General features: G+C 39.9%; 1 protein-coding gene across 4 annotated transcripts in view; it reads left to right on the top strand.

Annotated features, from left to right (window-relative positions):
• Positions 1 to 27,441, top strand: part of SATB1 (SATB homeobox 1) — a 268,899-nt gene that overhangs the window by 36,893 nt on the left and 204,565 nt on the right. The window lies entirely within an intron of this gene.

Genomic DNA, 27,441 nt, shown 5'->3' with positions numbered 1-27,441 from the left:
AGAGTACGTCTAGGTAAGTACTCCTGGGCAGGTAGTTTCCTTCTCTTTTGTGTTTTTTGACTGACATGTACTCTAAAATGTACTGCTGTGTGTCTCCAAAGGTAATGAAGGTAATAAAACAACATTTCCAGGGCTATAAATGCAGAACATGAAAATTAGGACCTACCAGTACAATTTGGGGCTTGATATCCAAAGCAAGAAATTATTTAAATTCCAGAGAGGGGACAGATGGCAGTTAAAGGCTTATACTTGTCATTGCTGAAAATGACATGAGGCTGTCAGTAGGTACTGTTTACCTTATGAATGTATGATTAGGCTGAGCTTAGTGGTTTCCTGAAATAAACATTATGTTGTGGTTTTGTGCAAACATACATGCTAATCCTTGCCCTACCAAATAATGGCTTTGTCTGCCTTTTAATACTTACCTTTGGTGAAATCTACAGAAGCTGTCTCTTTCTGGTTATAAGCTTAGCCAGATAATATTCCTAGTCAGATATTATTTCCTAGACTATGAAAACATTGCTCAGCTTTCCTGCTGCAATGCTAAACTGCAGATGAAAAGCAAATCATACCTTTGTGACCACATTCTTAGCATGCCATTTACATTGCATTGCAGAGAGCTGTAGACTGATGGAGAAAGGGGAATGATATACTACTAGTGCACATTTAATGCTACCAGCTTTGCAAATGTCCTGTTTGTTGTGTATGTAAGATTGTGCTACAAGATTTGTTTTAACCATCTTCCATAAAGCCTAGGTGTGAACTGCCTGAATTCCCTTCAAGTATAGCAAACTTTATATCCCAAAACCTACTGCAGCAATAGTACATTAACCATATTGCTGTAAGATGGATAAGATATCTTGTAATTTGTATTTGATACAATTCATCTGAATGAGGCTGCGGTGTAACTGCCCCCCGCATGTGGTGCATGTTTTTAGAGATTAAAACAAGCTGTGAGAAGGAAACATAACAGCTTGTTTAGACAAGCATTGCCCTCTGAAGAGTGGTCCACCAAGGATTGCTCTTCAGAGGGCAATCCTTGTCTAACAAGCCCTTTGGGAGTAATATAGCGCTCATGAGGACTGCAAAACATTTAACAGCTGCCATGTGTCACCACTCTATCACAGCGATATTCAACACCAAATTCTTCAAAATCAAACCTTGCTATATCTTTGATGTATTAAAGCAGGGCTCCACCCAAAAATTGAACTTCCGCTGTCCGGATTCCCCCCCCCCTCCGGTGTCACATTTGGCACCTTTCAGGGAGGAGGGGGGAGCAGATACCTGTCTAATACAGGGATTTGCTCCCATTTCCGGAAAAAGATCGCCGCAGTATCCGCAGCAATCTACGCCATGTCTGGCCCCTCCCCCCCGCTGCCTTCTGGGAGACACACAGGTCCCAGAAGACAGCAGGAACCACTCAGAACACACCGCGCGACTCGCGCATGTGCAGTAGGGAACCAGGCTGTGGAGCCGCAAGGCTTTACTTCCTGATTCCCTTACTAGCAATGCTGGCGCCTCCACCCGGAGCTGGGGGACAGGTCGGCTTCGAGTGAGGACATCGCGGGTGCCATGGACAGGTAAGTGTCCTTATTTTAAAAGTCAGCAGCTGCAGTATTTGTAGTTTTAATTCTGACAGCCGTGGGTGCCAGCTGTATGAATACAATCACCGGCAGGGAGATTTGTCCATCTACACTGTTTAGGGAGGAATTAATAATAGGGCTTTTAGCTAGGCTGAAAGAGAGAAATGTTACAGTGTGTTGCCAGCTTTTCCTTTCCATCACTCAACTGTTGCTCCTTTCACTTGGGAACCAAAGAGAGCCAAAGAGCTCTGTGTAGGCTCTAGTTTATGATATGGGAAGTACAAGGGGCTAAGGACTCTGCCCCATCCTTATGTGACAGCACTGGGTACCTGAGCAGGCAATTGACATGCTCACCCATAACTGAAATTACTGTTTATCTCTCTTACAGAAGCAGGTGAGGCATTGAATGGAAAGAGATTATAAACATTTCCAGGGGCTTGCATTAAACTGTTGCTTTGCCTGGCATTGGCAAAGCATGGTTGTCTTAAAGGAAGACTAATTGGACCTTGTGACTTTTAACACATTGCCTGGTTAGTATTTCACTGGTTGGTTTCACCTGTTACATGGACTATTGTGCAGTTCTGCCATTGACACAATAACTACCAAGGAACAGTGCAGGCTGCTAACTGGCCCCTGTCTCCAAGGATGTTTTCAGTTCCCACAACTCTCTTAGTAATATAATTCCTGCCTATGCTCCCTTGTGTAATACTTAAGTGGGGGAGGTGGTGGGTACCATCAATCCTACGTCTCTCCCTCTAAGGGAGTAATTTTGTTCTTGTGAGGACTGCTGCATTTAACAGCTACCATATGTCACAACCTATACACCTATATCATCGTAATTAAACAGCAGGCAGTATTTGTACAGATGAATCAGCATGTCTCTTTATTGTAGTATTTAAAACTATAAAAAATGTAACCAGAGAAGATTATAATAGTAGGTTAACTGGAGATACTGGTTTACCATCCTAATAAATTACTACAGCAAGGGTATCAAATGTTATAACCATTTCATAATTACATACAGCAGTAACATTTATGGTCAGATAATTGTTTCTTAGTTCAGATAGATCAGGCATTTCTCTACCTGCATTTCTGCTACTTCAAACTGCAGTCTCCTCTATTTGCCCTATTAATTGTTGATATGTTGCCATCCACAAGACAAAAATTAGAGCTGTAATTAAATAATCATGTGATCCTCCTTAGTGCCAGTGAGAGCAAACTCATTTTTCCAAGCACTGATGGTCACTGATTATTGCATTATAACTGTCTCATTTTATGATTTTTTTTACAGCTCGTTATATTGCTTACCTGATAAATAAAAAGTGTGTAAAATTGAATAGGAATAGGAATGCGGAGCACTAAGTGGATATACATCCTTATTTTTCCCATCATTTGTCACCATTCGGCTCATTCTGGAGAATTGCTTCAATGGTGTAGCTGTTATTTGCCATGTAATTTACTCTGGTGTTTTGGCTGGAAGCAGGGCATGCAGGGATTGCCAGGAGAATTACAAAAGGAGCGCAGTATTAAAATGCAGAAATAATTAAAATTGAAATAAAAGGATGCTGCTTTTGCCAATGGTCTGGCAGTTATAATAACATACAGATTAGTTTCCACCATCATCTTCTCTACCCTCCCTTCATATAAGCCACCTCCATTGTCTACATATATTTGTGATAGCATTATTTAATAACATGATGTAGACAGAAAAGGTGTGCAGTTTGAATGCTCATAGACAGACAGATCTCTTACCTAGAACGGCAGGCAACAGAGCATGGTTGCCCACTCAAACTCTCAATTATTCGCACATATGAGTTGCCCAGGTCCCACGTCTAATTAAATTCAGGTAAGTCGTGGATGGAATCCAACCAGCCACAAAACATGTATATATTATATTGGTCCATAATGAAGCCAAAGCTTGTCTGCAATGTTTGTTGAAGCTTCTTGGTTAGTTCTTGGTTAGTGTGCTCCTAATTTCTGCATATAGAGTACTTGGCATACATCGTGGGAACTAGGCACATGCACTTGCTAAAGATATAATGGTGCCTGCACAGAGCGTTCTATATCCTCTTCTGTATAGCTCAGTACCCACAAAAGTCAGCTAAAAAAACAAATCCTCTAGGGTAAAGCTTTCTGAAACCAGTTGCCCTACTCTTTTAATATCCACAGCCTTAGATAGGCAAACTGACCTCATGTGAAAAATGCATTTGACAAAGAGTAGGTCAAAGGTATGGGCAGGGAGATAAAGCTTTATGCAGAACTCCACTTTTATGGTAAAAGTCAAGATTAATGCTATCAGTGGCCTAACTGAATAAAAGAAGGTTTAAAGAAGCAGAAGGGCTGGGGTCCACCCAAAATATTTTTTCTTATTCTTGATTCGAGTGGACTTCACTATTAAACTACTTTGTACCCTTGCAACCCTTCCCCCTGCACAATCTACGAAGCCCATGCTTTATTTATATATTTATTGTTTATTTGTCCTTTTTTTACTTTCTAGGTCCAACCTACCCCCGCCTCCATTCTTGACTAGGTGAGAATGAAGCATGCTTTCCTCCAGTAGCCTCCTGGGATTTCTACATCAGATATCCCAGCAGGCATGTGATTGTATAGTGCAGGAAGGAGAAGGCAGATCTGTGACTGGTGGGTGGACCTGTTCCTAAAGTAGGGTGGACTTGGAGACACACCATCAGGGAACGGCTGCAAGACATTGAGTAAAAGAGAAGGGCGGGGCGGGGGTGCAGGAACCAGTGTGCAATGGGGATTGGCAGATCACAGCACAGCAATGCTGGATTTGCTAGGCATGTGAGTATGGTAACCCCAGCGACAAGGTAAGTGGGGAAGTGGGGGGTTAATTTCAACTTAGTTTGTGGAGTGTCTTTGGTATGCAGTCGGTGCATATGTGTTGATTTCAGTGAATTAAAAGTACAGCCATCTGTTATTTATTCTCCCTTTTAGATATATATCACCCACTACCTGAGGCAGTCAGTTGACCTGGTGTTTTGGCAGGTGTATCCTTGTAAATTTGACATAATCAGCATGTGTGTGTGTGTGTATATATATATATATATATATATATATATATATATGTATATGTATATACAGTTGTGCTCATAAGTTTACATACCCTGGCAGAATTTATGATTTCTTGGCCATTTTTCAGAGAATATGAATGATAACACAAAAACATTTATTTTACTCATGGTTAGTGTTTGGTTGGAGCCATTTATTATCAATCAACAATGTTTACTTATTTTAAATCATAATGGCAACAGAAACTACCGAAATGACCCTGATCAAAAGTTTACATACCCTGGTGATTTTGACCTGATAAAATGCACACAATTTGACACAAAGGGGTTTGAATGGCTATTAAAGGTAAACCATCCTCACCTGTGATCTGTTTGCTTGTAATTAGTGTGTGTGTGTGTGTGTGTGTATAAAAGGTCAGTGAGTTTCTGGACTCCTGACAGACCCTTGCATCTTTCATCCAGTGCTGCACTGACATTTCTGGAGTCTGAGTCATGGGGAAAGCAAAAGAATTTTCAAAGGATCTGCGGGAAAAGGTAGTTGAACTGTATAAAACAGGAAAGGGATATAAAAAGATATTCGATCAAAGGTTGTATGGCTCAGAACAGTGGAAAACAAAGTTTTACTTTGCAAGTTTGCAGTCAGGGTTTCCAAGCGAGGTGTCCTCCCACACACCAATAGACAAACGGTCATCAAGAAAAAGAAACAGCCAGCAACTCCATGACTAGTTTCGGCGATAAGCCTTGTTCACAGCAGTGCTGTGAACAAGGCTTATCGCCGAAACTAGTCTGCTGCTGACTGTATTCACTGTGAAGGCTTTACAATAAATACGCTTGATGGTATGGAGTTGCCGGCTGCTTCTTTTTCTTGATGACCATATAAAAAGATATCCAAGGAATTGAGAATGCCAATCAGCAGTGTTCAAACTCTAATCAAGAAGTGGTAAATGACGGGTTCTGTTGAAACCAAACCACGGTTAGGTAGCCCAACTAAAATTTCAGCCACAACTGCCAGGAAAACTGTTCGGAATGCAAAGCAAAACCCACAAATAATGAAATACAGGACTCTCTGAAAACATGTGGCGTGGCTGTTTGAAGATGCACACTAAGGAGGCACTTGAAGAAAGATGGGCTGCATGGTCGAGTCGCCAGAAGAAAGCCATTACTATGCAAATGCCACAAGGTATCCCGCTTACAATACACCAAACAGCAGAGACAAGCCTCAAACCTTCTGGCACAAAGTCATTTGGAGTGATAAGACCAAAATTTAGCTTTTTGGCCACAACCAAAAACGCTACATTTGGAGAGGAGTCAACAAGGCCTATGAAATAAAGGTACGGAGATGGATCGTTGATGTTTTGGGGGTGTGTGAGCTACAAAGGCACAGGAAATTTGGTCAAAATTGTTGGCAAGATGAATGCAGTATGTTATCAAAAAAAATACTGGAGGAACATTTGCACTCATCAGCCAGGAAGCTGTGCATGGGACGCACTTGGACATTCCAATATGACAATGATCCAAAACACAAAGCCAAGTTGACCTGTCATTGGCTACAGCAGAATAAAGTGGAGGTTCTGGAGTGGCCATCTCAGTCTCCTGACCTCAATATCAAACGTGCAGTTCATGCAAGACAGCCCAGTTCATGCAAGACAGCCCAAGAATTTACAGGAACTGGAGGCTTTTGCCAAGAGGAATGAACAGCTTTACCATCTGAGAAGGTTAAGAGCCTCATCTACAAATACCACAAAATACTTCAAGCTGTCATTGATGTTAAAGGGGGCAATACACGGTATTAAGAACTGGGGTATGTAAACTTTTGATCAGGGTCATTTGGGTAGTTTCTGTTGCCATTATGATTTTAAAAGAGTAAACACAGTTGATTGATAATAAATGACTTCAGTCAAACACTAACCATGCATGAAAGAAAAGTTTTCGTGTTATCATTCATGTTCTCTGAAAAATGGCCAAGAAATCATAAATTCTACCAGGGTAGGTAAACTTATGAGCACAACTATATATATATATATATATATATATATATATATATATATATATATATATATATATATATATATATATATATATATATATATATATATATATATATATATATATATATATATATATATATATATATATATATATATACACACACACACACACACATGCTGATTATGACAAATTTACAAGGATACACCTGCCAAAAGACCAGGTCAACTGACTGCCTCAGGTGGTGGGTGTGGGAAAGGTGAAAGCAGCAAAATGGTTTATTCATTCTCATTATTGGTATCTTGGTGATTTGCAATAAGGATCTTGAAAGCTTAAAACTCACTGTTATCCTATACTACAAAGAAAAAATCAACTGGATTAGTTTACAGTAATTTGTAGGGACTTTCTGTATGTCTTTATTATAAAGGCACTAGATATGGAACGGGGGGACAGGAGTTAAAAAATACTAGATTCTGGGGTATAAAGGTGTATAAAATTTGAGACAACAGGGGGCTGCAATTAAAAACGTTCCCCTGCCAGGAAGTACAGGCATAATGTGAAATATTCGAACTATGTGTCAGTATCAGCACTTGTATGACACAACACAAAGTGACACCTGAGGGCAAATTACTAAGCATATTTCTTAGGGCCGGCCATACATGGATCGAATACCATTACATCATGTAGTGGCCAGTAAAGAACTGTTTCATTGGGTGCCTGATATAAAAAAACTCTGTAAGACATTTTCCATACTACATATTTAGACAGTTTTGCTGACTGGTACCTGTCTTATAGCACTGTAGCTCTCCTTGTTTAACAAATGAAGAAGTTTAAAGGGAGGTTTCTAATTATCCAAAAATGTATTGGTGTAAGGATAGTGATGAATCCATAGCATGTGTTTAATTGGATGTATTTAAAGCATCTGTTAGAGGTACCCCTAAACTAGCCATACATAAGTCGATTTTCTCTCATTTAGCCCACAAAAAAAGAGTTAATTTTCCCATCCACACTAAATAGCCTGGATGGAGGAAGTGGTTTGGTGGATTCTCAAATGCACGGCCACCCACTGCTCGAATTTCAGCCAATTCAGCAGTAATCGTTCAAAATTCCAAGCATCTATGGGTCTGAGTCCTTTCTTGATCCAGCATTGTGCCTGTTTGCAACAAAACTCTCCCCTCTTCCTCCTCTCACAAGACAAAGAGGCAGCAGCAGGAGCCATTGGCTCCTGCTGCTGTCAACCAACCCCTGTGATGAGAGACTTGGGGTGGGGCAAAGCTGCAGACAGCCATAGCACGCCTGCACAAGTGCCCCCATAGCTGCCGGCTTGTTATAAGGGCACTCGCAGAAGAGGAGGAGAGTGCCAGCGGGGGACCCCAGAAGAGAAGGTAAGAGACCGTTCTGTGCAATACCAACTTCTTTCTTAGTTTAGGAAAAAAAAAGCCTTTATAAGCGCTTTAAATACATAAGAACATCTGCTTAAATTTAATTTTGTTACAAAGGCATAAAAAATTCCTGGATGGGGGAAGGGGTGAAATCACCATATATTCTCCAATAAGCATGTCATGTTTTTTAAATATAACCCGCTATTTGAATTAAAGTGGTTCTAAAGGTTGAAGGGTTTTTACCTTACTGCATTCTATGTAGTAGGGTAAAAAACCTTCTGGGTGCAGCTCCACCCCCTAGCCCCTCCTTATAATTACCTGAGCCTTATCTCGAGCCAGTGATGTGCACAAGAGCAGCGACTCTCCAGGGTCTCCGTCTTCTCATTGGATCAAACAGTAGTGGGAGTCATTGGCTCTTGCTGCTTTCAATCACAGACAGTGAGCCAAAGATGAGGGGGTGGGGAGGGGCGTAGCCACGCTCAGTGTGTGAATGGACAATGTCCATTCACAGGAGCGAGGTTGGTGCACTCATAGCAAAAGGCTTGCTATAGGGAGTACTTGGCAGGGTAGAAGAGCCAGGACTGCCTGAGGGGGACCCACAAAGAAAAGGATTGGGGCTGCTCTGTGCAAAGCCAGCACAGAGCAGGTAAGTATAACATGTTTGTTATTTATTTTTAATTTTTTTTTATTTCATCCTTAGAATAAATATCGGTACCTCTCATCTTATTTTTACCCTGTAAAGGACAGTTTTTGTATTAAACATACAGAGTGAACTCATACTACCACCCAAAATTGTTTCAGTAGTTCTATTCCGTATTTATTTCTTTCCTACATTTTTGGCTTATTTAAATGTTTGAAAATGCTTGTCCTGATCACATCAAAGTAGGGGAAATAACCCAAAGTCATCAAAGAACCATCATCATTCTACATTCCTTATCTTGCCATTACAGATAAATACTCAGCACAAGTGGAAAGGCCAAACCTTTTGATGTGGCAGGCTTAGGACACTACCCAATAAACCTCAGGGTATATTGGAGGTGCCCATGCCAATTCTGAACTGCTCAGCAAATTTGAGGTTTCACACTGAACAGATGTACTGTACATGTCTGTCGGATATTTATGTTTTCATTATAATCCAGTGTGATGCCTGACAAAATAAGTTTACACCATATATTTTACTGTTAGGGTATACAGAGAGTTCTGGAAAACAGGATATCAACTGAAATAAAACAGTATAAATATTAGAAGTATCATCTCACAGATGGTAATCTTATCTCCACAATGATCTCAAAGTACTTTCACTTGATCAACAGGAGGTACAGTCAGTAAACTGATATGCAAACCAACAAAGAGATTTTCTGTAAATAGGCTTTCAAAGTACTATATACTAGTACTCTGCAATAGTGCAAAATAACCCAAAAACAATGCAATAAATGCTTTTCAAATACTATATACTAGTACTTTGTTCTAGTGAAAAATAAAACAATAAACAGGCATAATGTTTGCACTAGATAGAAAGCTCAACTGCATGTAGCAAGAACTTAAAGAATATCTATAGATGTAAAAAGAAAATTGTGTGTTCCTTTAAAAATTGGCACAATTAAGTAACAATCTGGGAACATATCTTGTGACTCATGTCATATAGATGAATGTATTATATAACTATGGAGGCAGGGTGTTCTGCTGTGCATACACTTTCACAGTCCTCTGGAAAGCAACCATATATATCTATGTCCATTTTGAGAATAAAAATAGGTTTGGCAGCCATATTGTTTAGCATTCTGCTAATGTCTGACCATCCTAACTTGTTTAAGTTAAAAACAAATAAGAAGGTTCAAGTTTATAGTATATACACAACAAACAAGCTAGAGCTCGCATGGGTTCCTAATAACAATATCCAACATAATACTATTTGCCAAAAGACTAACCATATACCCAATTTTATTATTATTATTATTATTATTATACAGGATTTATATTGCGCCAACAGTTAACGCAGTGCTAATAATATTACCAATATGTAAGAATTCACACTTTTGCAGTCATAAATTAAAGTAGGTATGAGACCAAAACTTTTTTATTTTTTCAATTTTGGATAAAGTAGGCAATGGATAAAACCCCTGTCAGTTTTTTTTTTTCATCTGTGTCTCGTTAGAGAGATTTCCTTTGACTTCCTGTTCTTTCCTCAACAGGAAGTTGGAGGGCATCTTTTCAATATGAGTGATAGACCTCTTAGACAGTTTTTCATAGAAAAAAATGTCCTTGTTGGAAGATTTCCCCTCCATTCCTGTTCTGGATTTACTCACTTCCATTCTTGGTGACAAAAGCGAATAGAAATAGTGAATCTATTGAAAAAGTGACACAGACAGCAAAAAACATCTGACAGGGTCTCTGACTCTTCACCAATCTATCCAAATCTAAAGAAAAAACATATTTTTTTTAAAGTTAAACTTTTAAATAAAAATGATTCAACATGCAAAACATTAAATATTACAAAACAACATTCTAAATGGGGGCTGGGGCCAATCCAATATTTCACTGTGTAAATACTATCACTTAGTATAGGTTATCATATTCCAATTTAGCTAGTACAAGGTAATATTGAAATCAGACCTAATATACAGTCAGGTCCATAAATATTGGGACATCGACACAATTCTAATCTTTTTGGCTCCACACACCACCACAATGAATTTGAAATGAAACTAACAAGATGTGCTTTAACTACAGACTTTCAGCTTTAATTTGAGGGTATTTACATCCAAATCAGGTGAACGGTGTAGGAATTACAACATTTTGTATATGTGCCTCCCACTTTTTAAGGGACCAAAAGTAATGGGACAGATTAACAATCATCCATCAAACTTTCACTTTTTAATACTTGGTTGCAAATCCTTTGCAGTCAATTACAGCCTGAAGTCTGGAACGCATAGACATCACCAAATGCTGGGTTTCATCCCTGGTGATGCTCTACCAGGCCTCTACTGCAACTGTCTTCAGTTCCTGCTTGTTCTTGGGGCATTTTCCCTTCAGTTTTGTTTTCAGCAAGTGAAATGCATGCTCAATCAGATTCAGGTCAGGTGACTGACTTGGCCATTGCATAACATTGTACTTCTTTCCCTTAAAAAAATCTTTGGTTGCTTTCACAGTATGCTTCGGGTCATTGTCCATCTGCACTATGAAGCACCATCCAATGAGTTCTGAGGCATTTTGCTGAATATGAGCAGATAATATTGCCTGAAACACTTCAGAATTTATCCTGTTGCTTTTGTCAGCAGTCACATCATCAATAAATGCAAGAGAACCAGTTCCATTGGCAGCCATACATGCCCATGCCATGACACTACCACCACCATGCTTCACTGATGAGGTGGTATGCTTTGGATCATGAGCAGTTCCTTTCCTTCTCCATACTCTTCTCTTCCCATCACTCTGGTACAAGTTGATCTTGGTCTCATCTGTCCATAGGATGTTGTTCCAGAACTGTGAAGGCTTTTTTAGATGTTGTTTGGCAAACTCTAATCTGGCCTTCCTGTTTTTGAGGCTCACCAATGGTTTACATCTTGTGGTGAACCCTCTGTATTCACTCTGGTGAAGTCTTCTCTTGATTGTTGACTTTGACACACATACACCTATCTTCTGGAGAGTGTTCTTGATCTGGCCAACTGTTGTGAAGGGTGTTTTCTTCACCAGGGAAAGAATTCTTCGGTCATCCACTACAGTTGTTTTTCATGGTCTTCCGGGTCTTTTGGTGTTGCTGAGCTCACCGGTGCATTTTTTCCTTTTAAGGATGTTCCAAACAGTTGATTTGGCCACACCTAATGTTTTTGCTATCTCTCTGATGGGTTTGTTTTGTTTTTTCAGCCTAATAATAGCTTGTTTCACTGATAGTGACAGCTCTTTGGATCTCATATTGAGAGTTGACATCAACAGATTCCAAATGCAAATAGCACACTTGAAATGAACTCTGGACCTTTTATCTGCTCATAGTAAATGGGATAATGAGGGAATAACACACACCTGGCCATGGAACAGCTGAGCAGCCAATTGTCCCACTACTTTTAGTCCCTTAAAAAGTAGGAGGCACATATACAAAATGTTGTAATTCCTACACCGTTCACCTAATTTGGATGTAAATACCCTCAAATTAAAGCTGAAGGTCTGCAATTAAAACACATCTTGTTCGTTTCATTTCAAATCCATTGTGGTGGTGTATAGAGCCAAAAAGATTAGAATTGTGTCGATGTCCCAATATTTATGGACCTGACTGTATTTTCAAAAAATAACAAGTCCTAATATTGTTCAGGGCCTATTATTTTCTGAATATACTGTATATATTGGTTTTAATTTTCAACAGCTCTAGTTGTTAGAATATGATATGATTTACTAATAGATTTACTCTATGTAGTGTCCACACAGAAAGAAAAGGAATTCTTGTGGTTTAGTTGTGTTTATTGTTTTTACATTTTAAAGTTTTGAACAAATACATTTGTGTTTAAAATACAGTTATAAAAGGGTGTATTCTTTTAAAGGTATAATAATTCAAGATATAAAAATAAAGGTATACCTGTTTGAGTCCTAAAAATATGGTTGCCACATGTTCCTGGTTGCCTATATTCATGAGTTGCACAATGCTCAGCATTTATGCTGGTATGTATTCGTGAAAATTAAGAGTTTGATTAACATATACAAGATATGTAATGGTTAATATCATCATTATTATCATTGCATTACTGTATAAACAACCAACACACACTTCATGACTTAAAAAAATGTTTGTGGACACCTGAGCAGCACACAAGATGAACATCCTGTTCCAAACTCATGAACAATAATATATAGTTGCCTCCCTCTCCTTTGCAGCTGCAGAGCCTCCACCCTTCTGAAAAGATTATCACTGAGATTTTGGGGGTTGGGGGGGATTGTTGCTTTTTTTAGCCAAAAAGTTTGTTAGATCTGCTACCAATGTTAAATTAGATGACCTGGCTCTCAATAAGACATTTCAATGTATTACAAAGATGTTTAGTAGGGTGGAGTTCAGGGCTCAGTGCAGGGTATTCGAGTTCATCCACACCAAACTCATTACAACATTTCTAGAACTGGCTCTATGCACAGGGGCAGAGGGGCACAGGCATGCTGGAACACACAAGGGCCTTACCCAAAGATAGGAAACACATATGTGTATAAAATGTATTTGTATACTGTAGCATTAATCCACGTAATATGTAGAGAGCACACTAATCATTCCCAATAGAATGCCTTGAGCAATGATCACTAAGAGCCCTTTCACACTGGGGTGGAGGGGGCAGTAGCGGTAAAGCACCGATAGTTTTAGCGGCACTTTACTGCTGTTATAGCGCGGTTTGGCGCCGCTATTCAGGCAGGAGCGGGGTGCTCTTAACCCTCTAGAAGGGGTTAAAAAGGAGTTAAAAGCGCCCCTGCTTTGCAGGCACTTTGGCAGCGCTGCCCATTCATTTCAATGGGCAGGGGCGGTGGAGGAGCGGTGTATACACTGCTCCTAAACCACTCCAAAGATGCTCAGCATCAACAGGGTTATAAAAATGTACTTTAAGCTTTCATTCTGCTTTACTGCTTTGTGACGTAGGAATAAAAGTGTTATTTTTTGTATCAGGCATTTTTCAAGTCCTTGGCATGGAATATCTTTTTGTAAGATATACTGTAGCACTAACAATATCCTTTACTAAAAACTGTTGAAAACAATCATTTGAAAAGAGGTGTTTTTGACCATAAAGTTTTTAGACTGTACTGTCAACTATCAACTTGCTTCATTTAAATTATCCAACTGTAGACGAACATTGATTACATGTCACAATATTTCCTTTGCCCTAGTTTCTAGGAAAAAAATCTTATACATAAAGGAAGAATACTTTGTACAAAAAAATACATAGGTGTCATTTGCTTATACCAACAGCCATGCCTTGCCGAATTATATGATGTAGTGGGAAAATGGCAAATATGGTTTGTTTTTACCCAGTAAAAAGCCTCAAAACAATAAGAAATCTATTTACTTTGGCTGTATTTATAACCCCCTTTGCATTCTCATTGCTCCAGTAATTAAATTAGACCCACTCATGCAATTTTTTTCAACTCTACAGAAAAAAAATTTAATACAAAGTGACCCATATGAAATGTCATAAGACATCTTAAAAGGCCTATTATGTTCAAGAAATACCACAAATGATTAAAATGCCACAGTAGAGAATAGGACACAGATCACACAAAACAATAGGATAGGATCTGTCAAACTGAGTAGCCATCAGAGTCAGCAATATGTAGAGCAAAAAGATCCCTGAGGAAGATAAACAATAACTTAAAAATTACATTTGCTATTGTTAAAGACATCTTTAATTCCAGTACCAAATAGAAAATATTTCACTTATCTCGCTAAAGTGTTGAGTTTTTTTGCTTCCCTTGCTGCTATCTTGTAAATAAGGTAGAGGAGTATCCCTTAACAACTATTTCCGCAGGGCTTGTTTGCCTTAACTTCCAGGTGACAGCGATAGTAGGATGCCAGGGTCACAAAAATCCAAATGATTCAGCCAAATGTGAGAATATAAAGAATCCAAACTACAGCGTGAGTGCAGATATTAAGGGATGACTCTACTTTACTAGTTTCAAAAAGCAGTCAAATGCTGGTGGATGGAAAACCAAGTAATATTTTTTTTTGTTTTTGACTTTCTGTGATGTCCAGGCACATTTACCCATCATGTTGCAAACCTATGCCTCGTACACACGTTCCGAATATCGTACGATCGATCGTACGACTGTTCTCGCTTAATAGTTGCAAGTAGAAATTGAATAGCTAAATAAAGTCACGAAAATTCTCGTACGACAGACAAAAAAATTGGAAGTGATGTCATGTGTTGTAATGTGTTTGTATTGTGTTTTCGGACGACAACTATACCGACTAAATGAAAATTGTACAATCTGAAATCGTACAAGGAAAATTTTCGTGTATGTCCGATCCAATAATTTCGGATGAACGGTCGTGATCGGCTGTCAAAAGTAGTATACACGCGATCCGAATATCGTATGATCCTTCCTCGGACGACTGTTTTCGTACGATATTCGGATCGTGTGTACGGGCCATTAGAGCCGCATGCCATGCCATTGTAACTGAAATTACTGATTTGTAAACTGACATAACTGAACTTGTTACATAGGTTGCATGAACCTGTATAGTTAAGATCAATTGTTGCACTGTGCATTCATTTGCTACCATTGAAGGACTTTCATACTTATTATTGGATTATGACAATCACTAGCTTCAATGCCCAAGATTCACAATTAGTGTCTGTTGGTGATTAACGCTTGTGCAGTAGATTATGCAGTATTATTAGGATAATGGGCATTGAATCATATAGATATATAAGGGCACATACAGTATCTCACAAAAGTGAGTACACCCCTCACATTTTTGTAAATATGATATTATATCTTTTCATGTGACAACACTAAAGAAATTACACTTTGCTACAATGTAAAGTAGTGAGTGTACAGCTTGTATAACAGTGTAAATTTGTTGTCCCCTCAAAATAACTCAACACACTGAGTAAATCCCTAAGTGAAAATGTCCAAATTGGGCCCAAAGTTTTTAATATTTTGTGTGGCCACCATTATTTTCAAGCATTGCCTTAACCTTCTTGGAGTTCACCAGAGCTTCACAGGTTGCCACTGGAGTCCTCTTCCACTCCTCCATGATGACATCACAGAGCTGGTGGATGTTAGGGACCTTGCGCTCCTCCACCTTCCATTTGAGGATGCCTCACAGATGCTCAATAGGGTTTAGGTCTGGAGACATGCTTGGCCAGTCCATCACCTTTACCCTTAGCTTCTTTAATAAGGCAGTGGTCATCTTGGAGGTATGTTTGGGGCCGTTATCATGTTGGAATACTGCCCTGCGGCCCAGTCTCCGAAGGGAGGGGATCATGCTCTGCTTCAGTATGTCACAGTACATGTTGGCATTCATGGTTCCCTCAATGAAGTGTAGCTCCCCAGTGCCGGCAGCACTCATGCAGCCCCAGACCATGACACTCCCACCACCATGCTTGACTGTAGGCAAGACACACTCGTCTTTGTACTCCTCACCTTGTTGCTGCCACACACGCTTGACACCATCTGAACCAAATAAGTTTATCTTGGTCTCATCAGACCACAGGACATGGTTCCAGTAATCCATTTCCTTAGTCTGGTTGTATTCAGCAAACTGTTTGCAGGCTTTCTTGTGCATCATCTTTAGAAGACAGCCATGCAGACCAATTTGATGCAGTGTGCGGCGTATGGTCCGAGCACTGACAGACTGACCCCCCACCCCTTCAACCTCTGCAGCAATGCTGGCAGCACTCATATGGCTATTTCCCAAAGACAATCTCTGGATATGACACTGAGCACATGCACTCAACCTCTTTGGTCGACCATGGTGAGGCCTGTTCTCAGTGAAACCTGTCCTGTTAAACCACTGTATGGTCTTGGCCACTGTGCTGCAGCTCAGTTTCAGGGTCTTGGCAATCTTCTTATAGCCTAGGCCATCTTTATGTAGAGCAACAATTCTTTTTTTCAGATCCTCAGAGAGTTCTTTGCCATGAGATGCCATATTGAACTTCCAGTGACCAGTATGAGAGAGTGAGAGCGATAACACCAAATTTAACACACCTTCTCCCCATTCACACCTGAGACCTTGAAACACTAACAAGTCACATAAGGGAAAATGGCTAATTGGGCCCGATTTGGACATTTTCACTTAGGGGTGTACTCACTTTTGTTGCCAGCAGTTTAGACATTAAGGGCTGTGTGTTGAGTTATTTTGAGGGGACAGAAAATTTACACTGTTATACAAGCTGTGCACTCACTACTTTACATTGTAACAAAGTGTCATTTCTTCAGTGTTGTCACATGTTGTCACAAGTTGTAATAAAATATTTACAAAAATGTGAGGGGTGTACTCACTTTTGTGAGATACTGTATATGCCCAACCTTCCGCGCTCATTTACTTTAATGCTGTGGTCTCTGCAGCTGAAGACACATTTCAGTAAAAAAAAGGGCAGGGCTTTGTATTTTTGAAACATTTCTCAACATTTCAAATGCTTTAAACATGGAGAGTACATTTCTCAGCATTTCTCCACAATCTTTCAAAAACTACAGTATTTATTCTTCCTGTGCATCTCCCCAGTCTTTTCCATCAAGGTTAGCCTTCCTAGCAGTATCCCTGAGTGTGGCTCGGGGTTTATTTACTGTCAAAAGCGGTAACTCCGAGCCACACTCCGGATTGCATCACAGGATCCAGGGAAAGTTAATTACCTTGTCCCCTGGATCCTGCAATGTCCTCCCGATATGTGTGCGGGCTGTGTCCTCCGCCCGATGCTCTGTGTTCCGGGCTCCGTTCCCTGAATGCATCATGACGCACGGGGATGGAGCCGGCGGGAATTTGAAAAAAATGAAAAAAAATTGAAAAACAGAACACATACAGTACACTGTAATCTTACAGATTACATTACTGTATCAAATCATTTCACCTCCCTTTTGTCCCTAGTGCTTTGCCCAGTGCCCTGCATGCACTTTTATATTATATATACTGTTCTTTCTGCCTGGAAACTTGAGAATGTCCATGGCAACCAAAAAGTGTTTCTTTAGTTCAAATGTGGTATCAGACAGCTAGAAAACAGCGATAGTAAATTAGAACACTTGCAGAATTGAGCGTTAGTGATTTGTGGTGAAATTCGTCATCAGACACTGAAAGTGATGACAGCGGCAATTCTGCAACTGAGCAAATTTCAGTGTTTTTGATTTGATTACATTATTGAATACATTTTATTATTATTATATTATTATTTGTTATAATTATTTATAGTTATTTATTATATCATAATTCATGATTTCAAACTTTATTATACCCGGGTTGTTTGGACAGATTTAAGTTAGTTATTCCTAAGAATTACAGGCCTACAATATAAAATGCTAAATTTCCATGTGAAACAATGTACCGCTTTGACATCTGACATAATCATACCGCCGGGGAGGTTAATAACACAACCACCAATCTCTCCTCTCATATCAGGGTAATGGGTGTAACCCTGCATTCTGACCTCTCCTTTCAGGCCCACATCTGATCACTGTCCACCTTCAACTCCACAACAGTTCCAAAATGAGAAAAAAGTGAAGTAGATATGGCGCTGTTCTATTATGTTTGTGCACCTGATCCCTGATAGACATACATATACAAAACAAATGTTGTGAACGTGTGTTAATGCATTTGACATGCGTTCGGTGTCTTATTTATGATTGCTACAACATATCAATTGTATACGTGAAAAAAATAAATAAAAATAAATTAAATATTAATGTTAACCTGAATCTCAGAAAAATAGGGGACAGATAAGTCCCATGTGACCTGCGTTGGGAGATGCAAATATATAATCCTATATAAATAACAATAAAGTGCTTCTGTGCTGGTGAAGGATTAGTGTTAATATTAACCACTTATCAAGTTAGTGACCTTAATAAAATTAATAAACCTGAATCTCAAAAAAGGGGACTGATTCAGTCCCATATACATGCGTTTAAAAATACAGTCCCATTTAGTGAATATTCAAAAAAGTGCTTCTGTGCTGGTGAAAAATTAGTGTTGATAATTTCCACTTTCCAAGGGTGACCACAGCATACGTGTGTTATCCGTGCTCTTATTGTGGCTGCACTCACCGGAATTTTCCCCCCCTTGGGGTATGGAGCATTCACAGTATCTGCCACTGTGTAGCACTTTAAAGGCTGGATGATCCCCAATGTAATGGCAGTTCTCCAATCTTGTACCATATACCATATAGAGCATAGAGGAGAAAGGAATCCCAATAGTGTAATACTGTTTCAACTGTTTATTGCTTTAAAAAGCATAAAAAGGTACTCACATTCAGTAAAAAACATTAAAGCATTTGTTGCTGACACTAGCGCCGACGACCGGAAGTGATGCAAGAATGTGTGCTGACCTCGCCCTACGCGTTTCGTCACTCTGACGTCATCTGGAGCGTACACTGTGACAATCTCTTAAACCAGTTATCTTTCTGCTAGTACTTATTCCTTTGAGCGGAATCATTTACATTATCTTCAATTCCAAAATGCTCACTTTTCTAACCAACACCAAGCTGCTAAACTACTCTCATGTTATCTCTTGTTTCAACTACTGCAACTACATCCTGTTTGGACTACCTCCACAAGACTATCTCTCCTTCAGACTATCATGAATTCTTCTGCTAGCTTCTATCTACATTATCAACTACTCTGTGTCTACCAACACTCTCTGCCAGTCCCTCCATTGGCTTACGATCACCCAATAAATAATATTCAAAATATTACCAACTTACAAACTATCCACAACTTTGTCCCTCTGCTACATCACTAAGGCTGGCCATAGATTATGCAATTTTCTTTCCTTCAACCACAGGTCTATCCCCCCTCAAGTTAGTGACTGAATTCTACATTTTCAAACAGCTCATTCCCACACAGCTACTACCTCTTTATTATGCCCTCTTCCGTTTAGATTGTAAGATCTCATGAGCAGGTCCCCCTAACCCTCTTGTCTTGAATTGTACTGTAACTGCACTGTCTCTCTGCATTTTGTAAAGCGCTGCTCAAACTATTGGCACTATATAAATCCTAGTTTCAGAGTTGTCCTAAATCATGAAAATCTGGATTCCAAGACATGGCCCCTTTACTCCTATGTGCCATTTGGTCTTAAATGTTTAGAGATCACCTGGTTTGCATATGACAGCTTCTGTGTTTACCACCTCTGACTTTAATGAAATACCTTGAAGCAATACCCACGCCCCTGTTTCCGTTCTTGGTAACAATATTTGAAGTACCTTTTTCTTTCCGTTCCTCTTGTGGTCAGATGTTGTACACTTGCCAAGTTTTTGTGCTTAATGTGCTGTTTATTAAGAAAAAGGTAATAAATACATGGTTTGACAATACAGATACTTGAACTAGAATTAACAATATTTATAGCAGAGGATTCTCTAAAATTTCATATCAACAAAATACAAGCAGAAAAATTATTTGGTATTATGTGTATGTTTCACATTGTAGAGATTAGCATATTTTTAGGGAAATTATGCTTACCAGCATTTCTTTTGATCGAATGTGTGTATCTCTTCACTGCTTCAGTATTACATAAAAAAATAATGCAAAACATACCCATGAACTCATCATACAAAGCTCCACTAACTCTCCTGCTGACCACTGTGAAAAAAATTATAGTTTTATCTTCTCTCCCTTAAACAACAGTTTATTCTAAGGGCAGAGAGAGTACACTGAGCAGTACACGTGGCATCAAAACACATAGAGCTTGTGAAAATCTAAAGCCCCATACACAGTATTAGATTTTCTGCAGATTTTTGTCTTCAGATTTACCAAAACCATGTAGTGCAAGGGCCTGCCTAATTACATACAAATTGAAACTCTTAAGCTGGCCATACATTATGCAATTTTCTTGTAAAATTTTCCTTTAGATTTACCAAAACCATATAATATGAGTTCAAACCTAAACACTTTCAGTTAAATATAGTTAAGGTTAAATATAAAGGAAATTGAATAAGAAAATTGTATAGTGTATGGCAAGATTTAAGGTTTGACCTCAAATTTTATGGTTTTAGTAAATCTGAAGGCAAAAATCTGCAGAAAATCTAATAGTGTGTATTGGGCCTTAGTGATGATGTTTTGAATGTTGCTGCACCAGAGCCTCGCTGAACATATTATGCATTGAAGATTAGTTTAAACATGAATTTTTCTTTCTCCTTGATTGATAGCTAAAATTAATTATAATGTATTATATAGCTTTAAAGTTATTTACTCACTTGCCGGGCAACAGGTTCAGATTAGTCATCTTCAGCAGCACATACCTACCTTTCTTTTGCTCCTATGCCACTCTCTTCAGATGCTGGAAGTAAAGGTAATTACAATGTAAACAATAGACCACTGGAGACATAGCTTACATAGGGCTATATAATCCCTGTATGAGGCAACGCTGATTGGTCCAGCAATGTCGCTTGGGTTGGTCACATGCTTCTACTTACCTTTTTGGCTCCTGTCGCTAAACAGAGAAAAGGTGGAGTGGTGGAGTGAAGGAAAGGTAAATATATACTGCGGGGGGGGGGGGGGGGAGGGGGATATAAGCAAGCCTGTTACTTTTCCATAAATGAGAAAAGAATGGCAAATCATTGATAAAAACAATATAAAGCAGTTGCAGACACCCCTAGTATATATACCAGTATATATATATATATATATATATATATATATATATATATATATATATAAGTAAGGCACCTGACACAAGTATTGAAGGCCAAGTGCTGAATAAGTATAATGCAATTACAGTGCCTTGAAAAAGTATTCATACCTCTTGAAATGTTCCACATTTTTTCATCTTACAACCAAAAGCTTAAATGTATTGTACTGGAATTGTATGTGATAGACCAATACAAAGTGGCACATAATTGTGAAGTGGAAGGAAAATGATAAATGATTTTCAATTTTTTTTACAAATAAACATCTGAAAAGTGTGGCGTGCATTTGTATTCATCCCCCTTTACACTAATACTCCTAACTAAAATCTAGTGGAAGCAATTGCCTAATTTGTAAATAGAGTCCACCTGTGCGGAATTTAATCTCAATATAAATGCAGCTGTTCTGTGAAGCCCTCAGAGGTTTGTTAGAGAACCTTAGTGAACAAACAGCATCATAAAGGCCAAGGAACACACCAGACAGGTCAGGGAGAAATTTAAAGCAGGGTTAGGTTATAAAAAAAATTCCCAAGCTTTGAACATCTCGCGGAGCACTTTCAATCCATCATCTGAAAATGAAAAGAGTATGGCACAACTGCAAACCTACCAAGACATGGCCGTCCACCTAAACTGACAGGCCGGGCAAGGACAGCATTAATCAGAGAAGCAGCCCAGAGGCCCAAGGTAACTCTGGAGGAGCTGCAGAGATCCACAGCTCAGGTGGGAGAATCTGTCCACAGGACAATTATTAGATGTGCTCTCCGCAAATCTGGCCTTTATGGAAGAGTGGCAAGAAGAAAGCCATTGTTGAAAGAAAGCCATAAGAAGTCCCGTTTGCAGTTTGCGAGACGTCACGTGGGGGACACAGCAAACATGTGGAAAAAGGTATCTGGTCAGATGAGATCAAAATTTAACTTTTTGGTCTAAAAATGTGTGGCGGAAAACTAACAATGCACATCACCCTGAACACACCATCCCCACTGTGAAACATAGTGGTGGTGGCAGCATCATATTGTGGGGATGCTTTTCTTCAGTAGGGACAGGGAAGCTGGTCAGAGTTGATGGGAAGATGGATGGAGCCAAATACAGGGCAATCTTAACCACTTCATTACCCGGCCATAGTCATATGACGGCCTCAGATGGGATCTCACATCCTGGGTGGCCGTCATATGACGTCCTGGGCTTCCTGGCCATCTTGGGGGCGCGCGCGCGCCTGCCGCGTTGCTCGGGACCCAGTGCGTGTGCCCGGCGGGCGGCGATGTCCGCTGGGCACCCGCGATTGCCGTTAACCGAGCAGGACCGTGGATCACGTCCTGTCAGGTGAGAGGATACTGATCTGTGTTCCCAGTACAGAGGAACACTGATCGGTCTCCTCCCCTTGTGCGTCCCCTCCCCCTACAGTTAGAATCACTCCCTTAGGAAACATAATTAACCCCTTGTGTCCCCCTAGTGGTTAACCCCTTCCCTGCCTGTCACATTTACACAGTAATCAATGCAATTTTATAGCATTGATCGCTGTATAAATGTGAATGGTCCGAAAAATGTGTCAAAAGTGTCCGATGTGTCCGCCATAATGTCGCAGTCATGAAAAAAATAGCAGATAGCCGCCATTACTAGTAAAAAAAAATAAATAAATAAAAAAATTTTTAAAATGCCATAAATCTATCCCGTATTTTGTAGACACTATAACTTTTGCGCAAACCAATCAATATACGCTTATTGCGATTTTTTTTACCAAACATATGTTGAAGAATACGTATCGGCCTAAACTGAGGAAAAAATTTGTTTTTTTTTTTTTTAAATTGGGATATTTATTATAGCGAAAAGTATAAAATATTGTGTTTTTTTCAAAAATGTCACTCTTCTTTTGTTTATAGCGCAAAAAATAAAAACCACAGAGGTGATCAAATACCACCAAAAGAAAGCTCTATTTGTGGGGAAAAAAGGACGTCAATTTTGTTTGGGTACAGCATCGCATGACTGCGCAATTGTTGTTTAAAGTGTGACAGTGCTGAAAACTAAAAATTGGTCTGGGAAGGAAGGGGGTGAAAATGCCCTGTATTGAACCGGTTAAAAGAAAACCTGTTAGAGTCTGTAAAGGACTTGAGATTGGGGTGGAGGTTCACCTTCCAGCAAGACAACTGTAAACATACAGCCAGAGCTACAATGGAATGGTTTAGATCAAAGCATATTCATGTGTTAGAATGGCCCAGTCAAAGTCCAGACCTAAATCTAATTGAGAACCTGTGGCACAACTTGAAAATTGCTGTTTACAGATGCTCTCCATCCAATCTGACAGAGCTTGAGGTATTTTGCAAGGAAGAATGGGCAAAAAATTCCCTTTCTAGATGTGTAAAGCTGGTAGAGACATACCCAAAAAGTTTTGCAGCTGTAATTGCAGCAAAAGGTGGTTCTACGTTCTACAAAGTATTGACTCAGGGGGGGCTGAATACAAATGCTTGCCACACTTTTCACATATTTATTTGTAAAAAATTCTCAAAACCACTTATCATTTTCCTTCTACTTCACAATTATGTACCTTTTCAAGGCACTGTAACAGTTCTGTTTTATTATAACAGACACACTGAGGCTGAGCAGTTCTTCTAAGTCACACAGCCAAAGTTGCCAATTCAGACATGATTGTTTGCAGACAATGGTAAGCAGTGGCTTATCTGGGCACTGGCTGGAACTTTACTTATCACAGAGGGGATTAAAGTCATGTCATGGGACATGGAACATCACCATAGAGCTAGCTACATGGACTTTATTGCATAAAAATGATATGGACATATAGGGGTTGATTTACTAAAACTGGAGAGTGCAAAATCTGGTGCAGCTGTGCATGGTAGCCAATCAGCTTCTAACTTCAGCTTGTTCTGTTAACCACTTCCCGCCCAGCCTATAGCAGAATGGCAGCTGGGCGGTGATTCTGTTACCCTGACTGGGCATCATATGATGTCCAGCAGGATGACAGCCACCGCGCACACGTGGGGGCGTGCATTGCGGTGATCAGTGGTGCGGTGTGTCAGTCTGACACACCGCTACACCATTCTCGGTAAAGAGCCTCCGACGGAGGCTCTTTACCATGTGATCAGCCATGTCCAATCACGACTGATCATGATGTAAACAGGAAGAGCCATTGATCGGCTTTTCCTCACTCGTGTCTGACAGACATGAGTAGAGGAGAGCCGATTGGCGGCTCTCCTGATGGGGGGTTTGCGCTGATTGTTTATCAGCGCAGCCCCCCTCGGATGCCCACACTGGACCCCCAGGGAAGCCGCCAGGACCACCAGGGAAGCCCCTAACATGTGGATGGCCAGGTACATCCCCATGGCCATCCACATGTGCCAACTTATGCCCAACATATGCCAATCAGTGCCCACAAATGGGCACTGACTGGCACCATTATAGAACTAATAAAATCAGTGATCCCCAGCAATGCCACCCACCAGTGTAATCAGTGCCACCCATCAGTGGCCCTCAGTGCCCATCCATGCCCATCAGTGCCCACCTATCAGTGACCATCAGTGCCCATCCGTGCCACCTATCAGTGCCACCCATAAGTACCCATCAGTGCCGCCTATGAGTGCCTATTAAATCATTTTATTTGTTGTTAAAATAGTATGTTTCTTAGCAGTAGTAGGCTGGGAATAAAGGCCGGCCATAAACGGTTTGAATCAAGGCCGGTTGAGCAGGAACCGGCTGAGATTTGAACTGTGTGTGGCAGGCTGAATGTACCAAGTTGATTGATCGATTAACTTGGGTACAACCAGCCTGCTGGATTCACTTGAGATTAAGGGTAATGGCTGCTATAGCTGCTAGTAATAATCGCTGCGTTCTCTCAGTGGGGACGGATTCCCTCGCCCCCCCCCCCCGGCAGCAGACAATTGGTTGGCAGGGGGGATTCCCCTGTCAGCACTATCTGTGTTGATGCGGGAATTGTGTAAACTTCTTTCCTGCAACCACAGGTTGCAACATCTATGGGCTGCTTTAGTATCTGTGGGATACCCTAACTCTAATTCTATTAGAGGTTTTTCATTTAAAAACCTGTTTTTTTTTGGATAACAAAGACCTTTGCAACACACATTTAAAAGTAACTTTTAAACACTAAAGCCTCGTACACACGATCGGATTTTCTGACAGGAAATGTGTGATGACACATGGCTGTTGGTGGAAAATTCGACTGTGTGTATGCTCCATCGGACAATTGTTGTTGGATTTTCCGTGGACAAATGTTGGATGGCAGGTTTTAAAATTTTCTGTGGACGAATGTCTGTTGTCGGATTTTCCGAGCATGTGTACACAAGTTCATCAGACAAAAGTCCAAAGTACATACACGCATGCTCGGAAGCAAGGACGAGCTGGAAGCGGTCGGTCTTGTAAACGAGCGTTCGTAATGGAGAATTGACATTTGTGACGTGGCAAATTATGAAATCTCGAAATGCAGCGCACATTCTCTTCTTCTTTAATGGGATAATAATGAAGCTGCTTTGCTGGTGATACTGATGGAGTTATTGCAAATTAATTTTCAAAGGCTTTTTTTTTCTAGTGATAGCAAGAATAATATATATATTTTTCTGGGGCAAGTTACCACAACACCATTATCCCGTAGATTTTAAGATCAAAGATACAGCTATGTTGGTGTCCCGTGTCAATTTTACATTGTATTTTTTTAAATGTAACTGCCTACTCCCAAACTGTTATTTGAGGTAAAACTCATAGCCAAATATTATTCTCCACAACATTTTTATTGTGCATTACAAAAAGAAAACAAATAAAATTAGACATGCTATCTGCAAATAGAACTTAACCAAAATGTGCATTCTATGCATCCAAAAATATACCAAATCAAATCATTATTCAGCCAAAAAATTAAAGTTAAAGCAATAACTCCAAGGCCAATAATAAATAACACGTTATCCGATTCCACAACATGCCTGGTTGACGAATGGCCGTTCAGAAACGAACTGAAAAGCACGAAATGAAAAGCACAAAATGAAAAGCATGAAATGAAAAGCGCAAAATGAAAAGCGTGAAATGAAAAGCGCGAATCAACACTGACTAAACTTCTACTACCACGAAATTAGCAGAAGGAGCTCAAAGGGTGTCACTAAAGAGCTGAAAAACATGTGGTACGTCACTACGTTCGTGATTGTTGGCCAACAGTTGTGTGCCGTGTGTATGCAAGACAAGTTTGGGCCAATGCCCTTTGGACAAAAGTCCACGGTTTTGTTGGCCAACAATACGATCATGTGTATGAGGATTAATGCCCTGTACACACGGTCGGACATTGATCGGACATTCCGACAACAAAATCCATGTTTTTTTTTCCGACGAATGTTGGCTCAAACTTGTCTTGCATACACACGGTCACACAAAGTTGTCAGAAAATCCTATCATTCTGAACGCGGTGACGTTAAACACGTATGTCGTGACTATAAACAGGGCAGTAGCCAATAGCTTTCGTCTCTTAATTTATTCTGAGCATGCGTGGCACTTTGTGTGTCGGATTTGTGTACACACGATCGGAATTTCCGACAACGGATTTTGTTGTAGGAAAATTTTATAGCAAGCTCTCAAACTTTGTGTGTCAGAAATTCCTATGGAAAATGTGTGATGGAGCCCACACACGGTCGGAATTTCCGACAACAAGGTCCTATCACACATTTTCCATCGGAAAATCCTATCGTGTGTACAGGGCACAAGCGTTGGCTTTTATGACACTGCTGAAAATTTTAGTTTGCTGATCCCAAACTGAAAACAGCAAATCGTGATGACCCCTTTATAGCTAATTGTTGACATCAAGAAAGGCACTCTTGTACAAGGAATTTGTTCCTAACCTATTTAAATATGTCGCAAGCACTTGATAATACCATAACTAATAACTCCATGTTACTAGAGTGGTGCAATAAGAGAAAAAATGGGGTGACAGTGTGTGAGGGGAGGGGAGTCCGCTTCCTACCTTCCTTTTCCTTATCATTCTTTCCTCATCCTCTCCATTTTGAAAGAGCCACCACCCCTCACAAGATTTGAAAATGCTGCTCCAGGAACTAGCAGAACTCTTCACATAATGCAATATATTAAACACTGCTGGGCTGGGTTTCCACAGTTGATAGCTGGCTTTCTACAATGAGGAAAGAATAAGGAAAAGCAGGGCATGTGAGAACAAATT

Source organism: Aquarana catesbeiana, linkage group LG05 (assembly GCF_042186555.1).
Source record: "Aquarana catesbeiana isolate 2022-GZ linkage group LG05, ASM4218655v1, whole genome shotgun sequence".
NCBI lineage: Eukaryota > Metazoa > Chordata > Amphibia > Anura > Ranidae > Aquarana > Aquarana catesbeiana.
This window is presented reverse-complemented; position numbering and strand designations above follow the sequence as displayed.